This window comes from Oncorhynchus clarkii, chromosome 16, assembly GCF_045791955.1.
Source record: "Oncorhynchus clarkii lewisi isolate Uvic-CL-2024 chromosome 16, UVic_Ocla_1.0, whole genome shotgun sequence".
NCBI classification, from domain to species: domain Eukaryota; kingdom Metazoa; phylum Chordata; class Actinopteri; order Salmoniformes; family Salmonidae; genus Oncorhynchus; species Oncorhynchus clarkii.
This window is the reverse complement of record NC_092162.1, coordinates 37,910,874-37,923,813: the sequence shown is the minus strand read 5'-3', so window position 1 is coordinate 37,923,813 and position 12,940 is coordinate 37,910,874. Positions and strand designations below refer to the sequence as shown.

Genomic DNA, 12,940 nt, shown 5'->3' with positions numbered 1-12,940 from the left:
TGCAGCCACTATTACTAGCATGTTCAAACTCTCTTTCGTGTAGTCTGAGATTCCCAAAGAGGGGGGACACTCTTGACCCAACCTGCTACAGACCTATATCTATCCTACCCTGCCTTTCTAAGGTCATCAAAAGCCAAGTCAACAAACAGATTACCGACCATTTCAAATCCCACCGCACCTTCTCCGCTATGCAATCTGGTTTCAGAGCTGGTCATGGGTGCACCTCAGCCACGCTCAAGGTCCTAAACGATATCTTAACCGCCATCGATAAGAAACAATACTGTGCAGCCGTATTCATTGACCTGGCCAAGGCTTTCGACTCTGTCAATCACCACATCCTCATCGGCAGACTCGATAGCCTTGGTTTCTCAAATTATTGCCTCGCCTGGTTCACCAACTACTTCTCTGATAGAGTTCAGTGTGTCAAATCGGAGGGCCTGTTGCCGGGCCTCTGGCAGTCTCTATGGGGGTGACACAGGGTTCAATTCTCTCTTCTCTGTATACATCAATGATGTGGCTCTTGCTGCTGGTGAGTCTCTGATCCACCTCTACACGGACAACACCATTCTGTATACTTCTGGCCCTTCTTTGGACACTGTGTTAACAACCCTCCAGATGAGCTTTAATGCCATACAACTCTCCTTCCATGGCCTCCAACTGCTCTTAAATACAAGTAAAACTAAATGCATGCTCTTCGACCAATCGCTGCCTGCACCTGCCCGCCCATCCAGCATCACAACTCTGGAATGTTCTGACTTAGAATACGTGGACAACTACAAATACCTAGGTGTCTGGTTAGACTGTAAACTCTCCTTCCAGACTCACATCAAACATCTCCGATCCAAAGTTAAATCTAGAATTGACTTCCTATTTCACAACAAAGAATCCTTCACTCATGCTGCCAAACATACCCTCGTAAAACTGACCATCCTACCAATCCTGGACTTTGGCGATGTCATTTACAAAATATCCTCCCTTAAGTCACCCCTTATCTCAGCTCGCTGGTCACCATAGCAGCACCCACCTGTAGCACGCACTCCAGCAGGTATATCTCTCTGGTCACCCACAAAACCAATTCTTCCTTTGGCCGCCTCTCCTTCCAGTTCTCTGCTGCCAATGACTAGAACGAACTACAAAAATCTCTGGAACTGGAAACACTTATCTCCCTCACTAGCTTTAAGCACCAGCTGTCAGAGCAGCTCACAGATTACTGCACCTGTACATAGCCCATCTATAATTCAGCCCAAACAACTACCTCTTCCCCTTCTGTATTTATTTATTTTGCACCCTATTATTTTTATTTCTACTTCGCACATTCTTCCACAGCAAATCTACCATTCCAGTGTTTTACTTGCTGTATTGTATTTACTTCGCCACCATGGCCTTTTTTTGTTGCCTTTACCTCCTTTATCTCACCTCATTTGCTCACATTGTATATAGACTTACTTTTCTACTGTATTATTGACTGTATGCTTGTTTTACTCCATGTGTAACTCTGTACTGTTGTATGTGTCGAACTGCTTTGCTTTATCTTGGCCAGGTCGCAATTGTAAATGAGAACTTGTTCTCAACTTGCCTACCTGGTTAAATAAAGGTGAAATAAAAATAAATAAATAAAAACTTTCTAACTTCATGTCCACTTTCTAACTTCATAAAAGTTGGCCATATGTACTGTACTCCTGGTTTGGATGTGTCTTGTCTTACCACTGTTACTAGGGACAATGACGCAACAAACAGCGAAGGGGACAGGTGGTCCACTTCATGAGTTATTCCCTCAGAGCTAGTTGGTCTCTGTGCTGTCGGTCTGTCTGAGCGAGGAGTGTGTGTTTGTGCGCCTATCTGTCCCAGCCACAGTTTGAGCACATGGCGCCAGCCACCAGGCTAGGCAAGACCACAGCAGTCAATACTCAGAAATCCCCACATACACTCACAATGACCAGGACACATGAGAGCCATATATCTCTATCTATAACCACATTTCCATCCATAGTTTTTATGCAAGTAAAGTCATACCGTATTTTAAAAAAAAATAATCACGACAGCTGACGGAAATAGGGCAAAATGGGTTACTGTGTTAGACATGTCTTTGGTCACCTTTGCATGGGTCAAACAAAAAACAGTCTAATGATTGGTTTACAATAGAGCCTCCCACAATGCAGGCGATGTCTGCAGGATGAAGTTGAAGAGCAACTGCAGAAACTTGCAGTTTGACATGTACTCTAGGCACAAGTTGGACTATAAATGCCGACAGATCATTTGGTCATTCGACATGGTGGGATCTTTTTGTGTCGGTATTATGCGAGAAATGGCAGTGGAAACACTATGTGCAAATATTGATATAATAACCATCATATCGAAGTAAACTTAGAGTCACGCGATGATATGGTGTGGTCCTCCCACTACGACTCAGGAAACCATGCAGTTAATAGGCTACAGATGAAATAAATGATGAGCTTCACAGGGTGGTGAAAGTGCACAGTAATGAGCTTGAAGCGCCTTTCCAATAAATATTGAGGGTCTTATTCTGGTGTCATGATGATCGATGCTTGACTGCCGTTTGACAAATACAAGTATTCTCCATACTAATCTCATTATGTAGGCTAGCCTAACCATACAGTCTACCCACACTTTATCTGCAAGCTGTTGACTACAGCGCACGTGCCAAGAATTTAACACAACAGTTTGAGAAAAGTTTCAGAACAGTTGAAAATGCAATAATGGAAACGCATTGAACTTTAGATTTTATTCAGTACATGAAAACGTACGCGAAAGAGTACATTTTGTGTGCACTGTCATCACGCACTGATTTTTATAAGCAACAATCTATTCTTGCTTGCAGATATTCCAAAGCTCTGATGGGGAGAGGTGGTGAACAGCAATCTTCAAGTCTTTCCACAGATTTTCAATGAGATTCAAGTCTGGGCTTTGGCTGGGCCACTCAAGGACTTTTACATTCCTGTTCTGAAGCCATTCCAGCGTTGCTTTGATTGTATGCTTGGGGTCATTGTCATGTTGGAACTCTATGCACTCTGAAGCATACCAGTCTCCCAGTCGCTGCCGCTGTAAATCATCCCCATAGCATGATGCTGCCACCACCATGCTTCACAGTAGGGACGGCGTTATACGGGTGATGAGCTGTGCCTGGTTTTCTCTGGACATATAACTTTGCATTCAGGCCGAAGAGTTACATTTATGTCTCATCAGATCACAATCTTTAGGCTTATGATCTCAGTCTTTCACATGCTTTTTTACAAACTCCAGACATGCTATCATGTGCCTCTTTTTCAGATGTGGCTCCCGTCTGTCCATTTTAACATAAATCCCAGATTGGTGAAGTGTTGCAGAGACTGTTGTCCTTCTGGCAGTTTCTCCCATCTCAGGCAAGGAACACCTCCCTGATCAAGGTCCTTCTTGCCAGGTTGCTCAGTTTGGTCGGACGGTCAGCTCTAGGCAGAATCTGGTTAGTTCCATATTTTTTCAATTTCCCAATGATGGAGACCACTCTGCTCTTACAAACGTTCAACACTCTAGAAATTGTTTTATACCTTTCCACAGATACATGGCTCATTGCAACTCTATCTCGGAAATTATGTCCAAACAATTGAATTGGCCACAGGTGGACTCTAATCAAGTTGTAGTGAGATCTCAGGGATGATCAAAGGAAATTGGATGCACCTGAGCTCAATTTGTAGTGTAGAGGCAAAGGGGTGTGAATACTAATGTTAATGAGATATTTCTGCATTTCATTTTCTAAAAACATGTTTTCACTGTTGTTATGTGGTATTGTAGTTAGATGGTGAGAAAAATTATATTCAATCCATTTTGATTTTTTTCTGAAGGCGTATATATATATATATATATACTACCTGATCAGAAATATATTGGTAATGTTGTAAATGACTATTGTAGCTGGAAATGGCAGATTTTTTGTGGAATATCTACATAGGCGTACAGAGGCCCCTTATCAGCGATTTCTCACATGGAATAGCCTTCATTTCTCAGAACAAGAAGGCTCCTGTAGGTAGCGTTAGTTAGCGCTAGTCGGCAGTACCTGCGCAAAAACTCTGGCATTTTTCATTCTATAACTTGTTCTCCATCTTTTTTTTTTTAAATAGTGAGCAAATATGTTTTCAGCTATTTTATTTCCCTGACTGATCAAAAAACACTTCTCATGCTCTATTTTGTGTCTGCAGCAGACACATAGTGAGCAATATGTTTGGAACATCAAAATATCAAATCACAATAGATATAGAATTGTGAGAATCGCAAGAATCGTATTGGTATCTAAGTATGGTGATAATATTGTATTGTGAAGTCCCTGGCAATTCCCAGCACTACTATTTAGTGCACTTGTTTTGACCACAACCCTTGGGCTGCCATTTGGGACACGGCCTATGGTTCTGGGACACATGACGGGTGCAGGTGACCCAAAACAATAACAAATTAAATATCCATGACATCATGTGCCATCTTTAATACTGACATGCATGTAGGGTTTAAGTGTGATGTAATGAGATTAAATCAGATGTAGGCCTATAGATGAGGACGGATATGTGTAAGCAAAGGCTTTACCACAGTCACATGCCTCACATTCAGCTTCTTTCTCCCTCCATGCGTCTGGTCAGGTCAATATCATTTGGTGAGGAACGCACAGACAAAAAGTAGCTATGTAGATATGCCTAAATATCCATTCAAGTTTTACACTTCAAACAATTGTTACCCACAACTATTCAGCGTGTGGCCTTCATTTTGTGGTCTGCATTTGTTGAATGGCACTAAAGTGTCCCGTTTCTGATCTCTCCAATCGCTCTAAAGAGTCCGCCCCCTAGAGAATTGGTATGTCAATTATGATGAAATGTCCATGTATTAGGTTCAGCCAAAGCTTTTCAGCCCATGGCCTTGCTTCTGTGGTCTCCATTACCAGCAACAGTTGTTTTGCATGACAGTAAAGTTTCCTGTTTCTGGTCCCTCCACTCTCTCTAATAAATCGTTTTTTTCCAGAGCACCAGAACCTCTGAACCTCAGCTCTTATATGGCCCAAAGTCTGAATGAGGACCTTCTCATCCAGCTCTGTGACTGAGAGAAGACCAAGACTGACATCAAGGGACAGAATACGTGTCTCTCTCTCTCTCTCTCTCTCTCTCTCTCTCTCTCTCTCTCGAGAGAGAGAGAGAGAGAGCCGGTTATCTATCAATCTTCATCGGTCTGCTTTCATCAGAGTGCCAGCCAGGCCAGGGCTCAGCCAGGGTGAATCGAGATGTAGCCCAGACCGAGCGAGGCAAGCCCAGAACAGAGAACGGGACACAGAGATCTATTGGAAATAATCCTCAGAAGTTCCGTCAGCTCAATCTCATTCTCAGCCGAGCAAGAAATAAAAAGGCCACTCTATGTTAAGGCAGTCTTTGTGGAGAATAGAATTGTGTGACACACACACACACACACACACAGAGAATGAAAAGATATACGTGCTGTCGTTTTTCAGGTGGATGAGTCAGCCTGGTGCTATTTCACACACTCTCCATCTCTGTCACCACCCTCTCCGAGTCTCTTTTTTGTCCCTCCTATCAATAGTCTCTCTCTGCCCCTGATACTTCATGTCCATTTCCAAAGGGAAAATTCAAGTAAGGGGAAAAGCAAAAAACATAGAAGGGGGAGAGAGGTTTGTGTGTGTGTGGAGAGAGAGAGAGAGAGAGAGAGGTCTCAGAAGAGGAGAAGAGTTTCCCAGATTTGGGATGTCTGGTCATATGATGCCAAGGGGCCTCCCAGCCTCCCTCCCTCCATCCCTCTGGGCTGGCTAAACTGAATGGGGCTCTACTGTACATTCACAAAATCACTGGTGGCAAATACAGACAGAGGCTGACTGGCAGATTGTTCCCCAGAGAGAGTGAACAATTGTGCACACTACTATCATTCACCACTGACTCAAAGGGAGTACGTACAATCATCATCACGCTCATTTTTTTCAATTTGAATAAAGTCACATAAAACCTTTTAGATATTATTTACTTTATGTAACTCAAGAATGTCGTAGAACTAGTGGAAGGAGCGCTACAGCAGTGTCCTCCCTCCTTCCCACCACTAGAGCTCATGTCGCCGTCATTGATTGCTCATGGGACTGGAACTTATTCCCATGGATGGGATGGAGAAAGGGAGAGAAACCCTGTCTGCACCAAATGGCACCCTATATAGGGACACAGGCACAGTCCCTGCCAGACATTCCCCCGGGCCTGTTAACACCCATGCATGGCCAGTCCAGTCCCTACAGCCCCAGGCCAGTTCACAGTCTATCAGGAGGCCATGATCACCAGACCAGGCTCGCCAGCCACCCTTCTCTGCCAAAACCAATAAGGCAGCGGGCCTCACACAGCCAACCACTGAGACCACAGACACACACTCCCTGGATCCCAAATCGACCCCCAGCCCCTACCCCCAAATGCACGTGGAGATCTGACAGGATTGGATAGGTGTCTGCAATATGACAGCAATCAGAAGGTAAATTGAAGCTTTATATTTCCAGAATACAGTTCTCCATCTATCCAATCCTCCCAGATCTCCACAAGTATCTAGGGGGTAGGCGCTAGTGGTTGAATCAATGATGTACAGTGCCTTCAGAAAGTATTTATACCCTTTGACTTATTCCACATTTTGTTGTGTTACAGCCCGAATTCAAAATGAATGTCATTTTTGTTTTCTTACCCAACTACACACTATACCCCATAATGATAAAGTGTAAACTAATTGAAAATGAAATACCTAATTTACATAAGTATTCACACTTCTGAGTCAATACTTTGCAGAAGCACCTTTGGCAGCGATTACAGCTTTGAGTCGGCTTGGGTATGTCTGTATCAGCATTGCACATCTGGATTTGGGGATTTTCTCCCATTCTTCCTTGCAGATTTTCTCAAGTTTTGTTAAGTTAGATGGGGAGCGGCAGTGAACAGCAATCTTCAAGTCTTTACACATACTTTCAATGGTATTCAAGTCTGGGCTTTGGCTGGGCCACTCAAGGACTTTCACATTCTTGTCCTGAAGCCATTCCAGCACTGCTTTGGCTATATGCTTGGGGTCATTGTCCTGTTGGAACATAAATCTTCGTCCCAGTCTAAAGTTGTTTGCACTCTGAAGCAGGTTCTCAACAAGAATTTGCCTGTATTTGGCTCCATTCAAAGTTCTCTCTATCCTTACCAGTCTCCCAGTCCCTGCTGCTGAAAAGCATCCCCACAGCATGATGCTTCCACCACCATGCTTCACGGTAGGGATGGTGTTAGACGGATGATGAGCTGTGCCTGGTTCTCCAGACATCGCACTTTGCATTCAGGCCAAAGAGTTTAACATTTTGTCTCTTCAAACCACCAAATCTTTTACTTTATGCTCTTAGTCTTTTACCTGCCTTTTTGCAAATTCCAGGGGTGCTGTCATGTGCCTTTTTCTCAGGAGTGGCTTCTGTCTGGCCACTATCCCGTAAAGTCCAGATTGGTGAAGTGTTGTAGAGACTATTGTCCTTCTGGCAGGTTCTTCCATCTCAGCCAAGGAACTCTCTAGTTCTGTCAGAGTGGTCATTGGGTTCTTGATCACCTCCCTGACCAAGGTCCTTCTTGCCCGGTTGCTTAGTTTGGTCGGACGACCAACTAGGCAGAGTCTGGGTAGTTCCATATTTTTTCAATTTCCCAATGATGGAGACCACTGTGCTCTTGGAAAAGTTCAACACACTAGAAATAGTTTTATACCCTTCCCCAGATATATTCCTCATCACAATCTTGGACATTACGGACAGTTCCTTGAACTTAATGGTATGGTTTCTGCTCTGACATGCACGGTCAACTGTGGGACCTTATATAGACAGGTGTGTATCTTTCTAAATAAATGTCCAGACAATTGAATTGGCCACAGGTGGACTCCAATCAAGTTGTAGTGACATCTTAGGGAGAATGACAGGAAAATGGATGCAACCTGAGCTCAATTTGGAGTGTCATTTCTTCCCCTTCTAAATACATGTTTTCAGGTCATTAATATGGGGTACTGTTTGTAGATGCATGAGAAAAAAAAACATATTTAATCCATTTTGAATTCGGCTGTAACAACAAAATATGGAAAAAGTCAAGGGGTATGAATACTTTCTGAAGGCACTGTATATAAATCACTAGATTGCTGATGCTATTCTTTGGCCATCGAGAACCGGTCAGACATATTGGCACTCCCCAGTAAAAGCAGTCCTCCATAGGAATGAATGGAATTCTACAGTGCTTCAAGGACAAAATCAAATCAAAAGTATTTTTTTGTTGTAGTAGGGACAGTAACATTAGTCATAAAAAAATATATACTTTAAGATAAACAGTAACATTCAAAAAAATTTATCTCACTTAATAGAATTTAAAAGTATGCATTAAAGTGTCTGTAATAGAATAAACGTCACCAAAGAAATTATGTAGACATCAATAAATGCATTTCTATAGCTTCCAAAATATATTTTTAGCAATGATGGCGGAGTGCCAACATGGAGGCATGGTGGCTTCAACACAGTGTACATATAGTGTCAACTAGTGTACATATAAATGATTGAGTTGAATGCTAAAGGGTCGATTTGGGATTCAGTGTCTGTCTAGGGAGGGAGTGGAGAGTGGACAGTGGACAAGCAAAGCACCAGACCACTGAACCAGTAGTAGACTGTGCCATGTCAATACGGTCCCATTCAGAGTGGTTGTATCTACAGATTAAGGATCTTACATTTGAGCCAATTTACTAGAGCAGGAAAAGAATCCTGCAGCAACAGGAAATGTCAATTATTATGTGGATTATAATTAAATGTACATTTTTGTAGGGGTTAATACATTTTTCATTAGGGCAAATCGAGTCGGACATTTCAAAGTGGAAATGACTAACTTCAGAAGCCTTTTTAAAACAAATACAATATCAGTTTGAATTTCCTGCTTTCCAGGAACATTCTCAGCAACAAAAGAGTGATCAAATTTGAATCCCACGTCTGTATCATACTACACTGCATACCAAATGGCACCCTATTCCCTATTTAGTGCAGTCGTGATTTTAAATGGTACTGATCTAATGGACATGTCAATAACTTGTCATACCAAATAGTATCATAACTATAAATCGATATGTTTTGATAGACTCTGTGTAGAGCAGAAGCTACTGCTACTGGCAATTTGTCAAGAACTCTTTATCTGAAGTGTTTGCTTATGGACTGTTTATAAAGTAATGTCAACAATTTAATATTTAGCAACATTAGTAAGTAAAGTTTAGCAAACTATGTAATAACCTTTATAGGCAGTTTATATGCAATAATCATTCATAATGCATAAATCTAGTAAGAAAAAAAGTTTGGGTCAATCTCTTCCTCTATTTTCAAGCAATGGATATTCAGTTCTGTTCCTTTGTCAAGTCCATTGGACTATCAGAATCCTCCCCAACGCCCCCATCTGCAAAATATTCCCCCCACCCCTTACACAAAGCCACAATGGCATCCTTGTCTCAGTGAATTGAGGCTTGAATATGAATGCTACTGTATTATATTATCATGATATTCCTGCAAAACACAGCTAAACAGGCTCATTCAATCCAAATGACCTTCTACAAACTCCAAAGGAGCTTCTGATCGTCACCCTGAAGCTGAAAACACACACGCACGCACATGCAGCTTCATTAAAAATAACATTTTAAGGCGGCCAACACTTCACTATCCCATCTACTTTTAGTAAGGCACCTTTGACACCACACCATGGGAGAATGGTGAAAGGAGTGTGGGTGAGTGTATGCGTGAAATATAGAGTCCGTACACAGTTTATCCTATATTAATGCAGAGGGAAGAAAAAGTAGGTTGCTTCAAGCCATGGATAGTCGTGGGTAGTGGGGCCTGATTGTAAAAGGATAAATAGGGGGCCCTGGCTGAGAAGGAAGAGGTGGAGTGATTTTGTATCTTTCTTCTCATGCCAAAAGTGTGTTCCCTGAAAAGCTCATTGAAGTTTAGCTACACTCTATCTAGCAAGAATTTGGATTGAGCAAGACTCCATGCATGGTCATGCATTGTTTTTTTAAAGTTAAACTTACAGTGGCAAGAAAAGGTATGCGGAGCCTTTGGAATGACATGGATATGAGAGTTTATATGCATAAACTGGTCATCAAATTTGATCGGATCTTCATCTAAGTCACAACAATAGACAAGCATAGTGTGCTTAAACTAATAACACACAAATGATTGTATTTTTCTTGTCTATGTTGAATACATCATTTAAACATTCACAGTGTAGGTTGGAAGAAGTATGTGAACCTCTGGGTTAATTGGAGTCAGGTGTCACGTTCTGACCTTAGTTCCTTTGTTTTGTCTTTTGTTTTAGTATGGTCAGGGCGTGAGTTGGGTGGGTTGTCTATGTTAGTTTGTCTATGATTTTCTATTTCTGTGTTTGGCCTGGTATGGTTCTCAATCAGTGGCAGCTGTCAATCGTTGTCCCTGATTGAGAACCATATTTAGGGAGCCTGTTTTCCATTGTGTTTTGTGGGTGGTTATTTTCTGTTTAGTGTTGTACCTTACAGGACTGTTCGTTGGTTGTTTCTTGTTTTGTTTTCAGTGTTCATTAAAATATTTAAAATATGAACACTTACCACGCTGTACCTTGGTCCTCCTCTCCTTCCCCAGACGACAAGCGTTACATCAGGAGTCCAATCAATGAGACGAGATTGGAGATGTTGGTTAAAGTTACCCTGCCCTATAAAAAACACTCACAAAATTTGAGTTAGCTATTCACAAGAAGCAGAGCCTGATGTGCACCATGCCTCGAACAAAAGAGATCTCAGTAGACCTAAGATTAAGAATTGTTGACTTGCATAAAGCTGGAAAGGGTTACAAAAGTATCTCTAAAAGCCACGGTAAGACAAATTGTCTATAAATGGAGAAAGTTCAGCACTGTTGCTACTCTCCCTAGGAGTGGCCGTCCTGCAAAGATGACTGCAAGAGCACAGCGCAGAATGCTCAATGAGGTTAAGAAGAATCCTAGAGTGTTAGCTAAAGACTTACAGAAAACATGCTAACGTCTCTGTTGATGAGTCTACGATACGTAAAACACTAAACAAGAATGGTGTTCATGAGAGGACACCACGGAAGAAGCCACTGTTGTCCAGAAAAAACATTGCTGCACATCTGAAGTTTGCAAAAGTGCACCTGGATGTTCTGTGCTACTGGCAAAATATTCTGTGGACAGATGAAACTACAGTTGAGTTGTTTGGAAGGAACACACAACACAATGTGTGGAGAAAAAAGGCACAGCACACCAACATCAAAACCTCATCCCAACTGTAAAGTATGGTGGAGAGAGCATCATGGTTTGGGGCTGCTTTGCTGCCTCAGGGCCTGGACAGCTTGCTATCATCGACAGAAATATGAATTCCCAAGTTTACCAAGACATTTTGCAGGAGATTGTTTGGCTACCTGTCCGCCAATTGAATCTCAACAGAAGTTGGGTGATGCAACAGGACAACAACCCAAAACACAGAAGTAAATCAACAGCAGAATGGCTTCATCAGAAGAAAAATACACCTTCTGGAGTGGCCCAGTCAGAGTCCTGACTTCAACCTGATTGAGATGCTGTGGCATGACCTCAAGACAGCAGTTCACACCAGGCATCACAGGAATATTGCTGAAAAAGTTTTGTAAAGAGGAATGGTCCAAAATTCCTCCTGACCGTTGTGCAGGTGTGATTCGCAACTACAGAAAACATTTGGTTGAGGTTATTGCTTCCAAAGGAGGGTCAACCAGTTATTAAATCCAAGGGTTCACATACTTTTCCCAACCTACCCTATGAATGTTTACACGGTGTGTTCAATAAAGTTTGTGTGTTATTAGTTTAAGCAGACTATGTTTGTCTACTGTTGCAACTTAGATGAAGATCAGATCAAATTGTATGATGAATTTATGGAGAAATCCAGATACGAGTTCACATACTTTTTCTTGCCACTGTATATATTTTTTACGTATAGTTACATGAGCCAAGCCCTATTCTACATACCTGGTTTGTGGCGTAATTTTGGTCAAATGAGTTTAACTCGGGATAACTGGTACCACGAAAATGGCTCACCTTTTAGCCAGGTAAATATCTATGGCACCGAATCCTTCAAAACTCCATCTATCCTGAATGAAGAGTCTGAGTCGCAAGTTGAGGACCAATGAAATCAGATTCCGGTCCCTATCGCAAAGATTTCGCCATCATCCCCTTCATTTAAATTAGAACGGACTAAATATTTGATCAATCAAATGTTTGTTTTTTGCGTGTTAGAAAATAGTAGTTATTAAAATACCTATCACATTACACATTCAGTAATGACAGAATGCAATTGAAACTTCAAGCACAGTAAAACCTTGTATATGACTTACTAAAATGATTCTAGTGATAGGAGTGGGGGGAAAAAAAGGTGTTTGTGCATTGATAAGCACACCAAGGTCGGCATTAACGATAAGCAATAAAATAAAGATTACACTTCTAAAAGCCTATTTCACACCATAGCCTGCTGAATTTGCAAGATAAGTTTCATTTTGATTTTTGGCACAAATGAAAATGTGGCACTGTCTCGCCCGTGGATTGATGTTTCTCAATGAAGATTTCAGCGTTCGACTAGCCACGTGCGACATGCACGCGCAGTTAAAAGCTTGCTAGAGTTAGCAGCAGGCGGACAAGCAATATCCACAGTCATAATACAGTTGATGCCTGGGCAGGAATGTGAAGCTTACTGATGCAGGATAGCTCTAGAAAACTCTCAGTAGGTCTAGCTTGAATCATAGTATACCCCTCCAGTCTTCAAGCTATTCTCAATAAAGCAATGCACATTTTCAACCAATGCACAGACAAAGATGATTATTGTCATCAAAATCATACAAAACCTGCTGAATAGAGTGTAAAGCCATGTAACGTCAACACTTTCCTACATTACTGTA

At 41.8% G+C, this 12,940-nt stretch overlaps 1 protein-coding gene across 3 annotated transcripts in view; it reads right to left on the bottom strand.

The window, feature by feature from the left end:
- LOC139368390 (adenylate cyclase type 6-like) overlaps positions 1 to 12,940 on the bottom strand; it is an 84,683-nt gene that overhangs the window by 62,421 nt on the left and 9,322 nt on the right. The window lies entirely within an intron of this gene.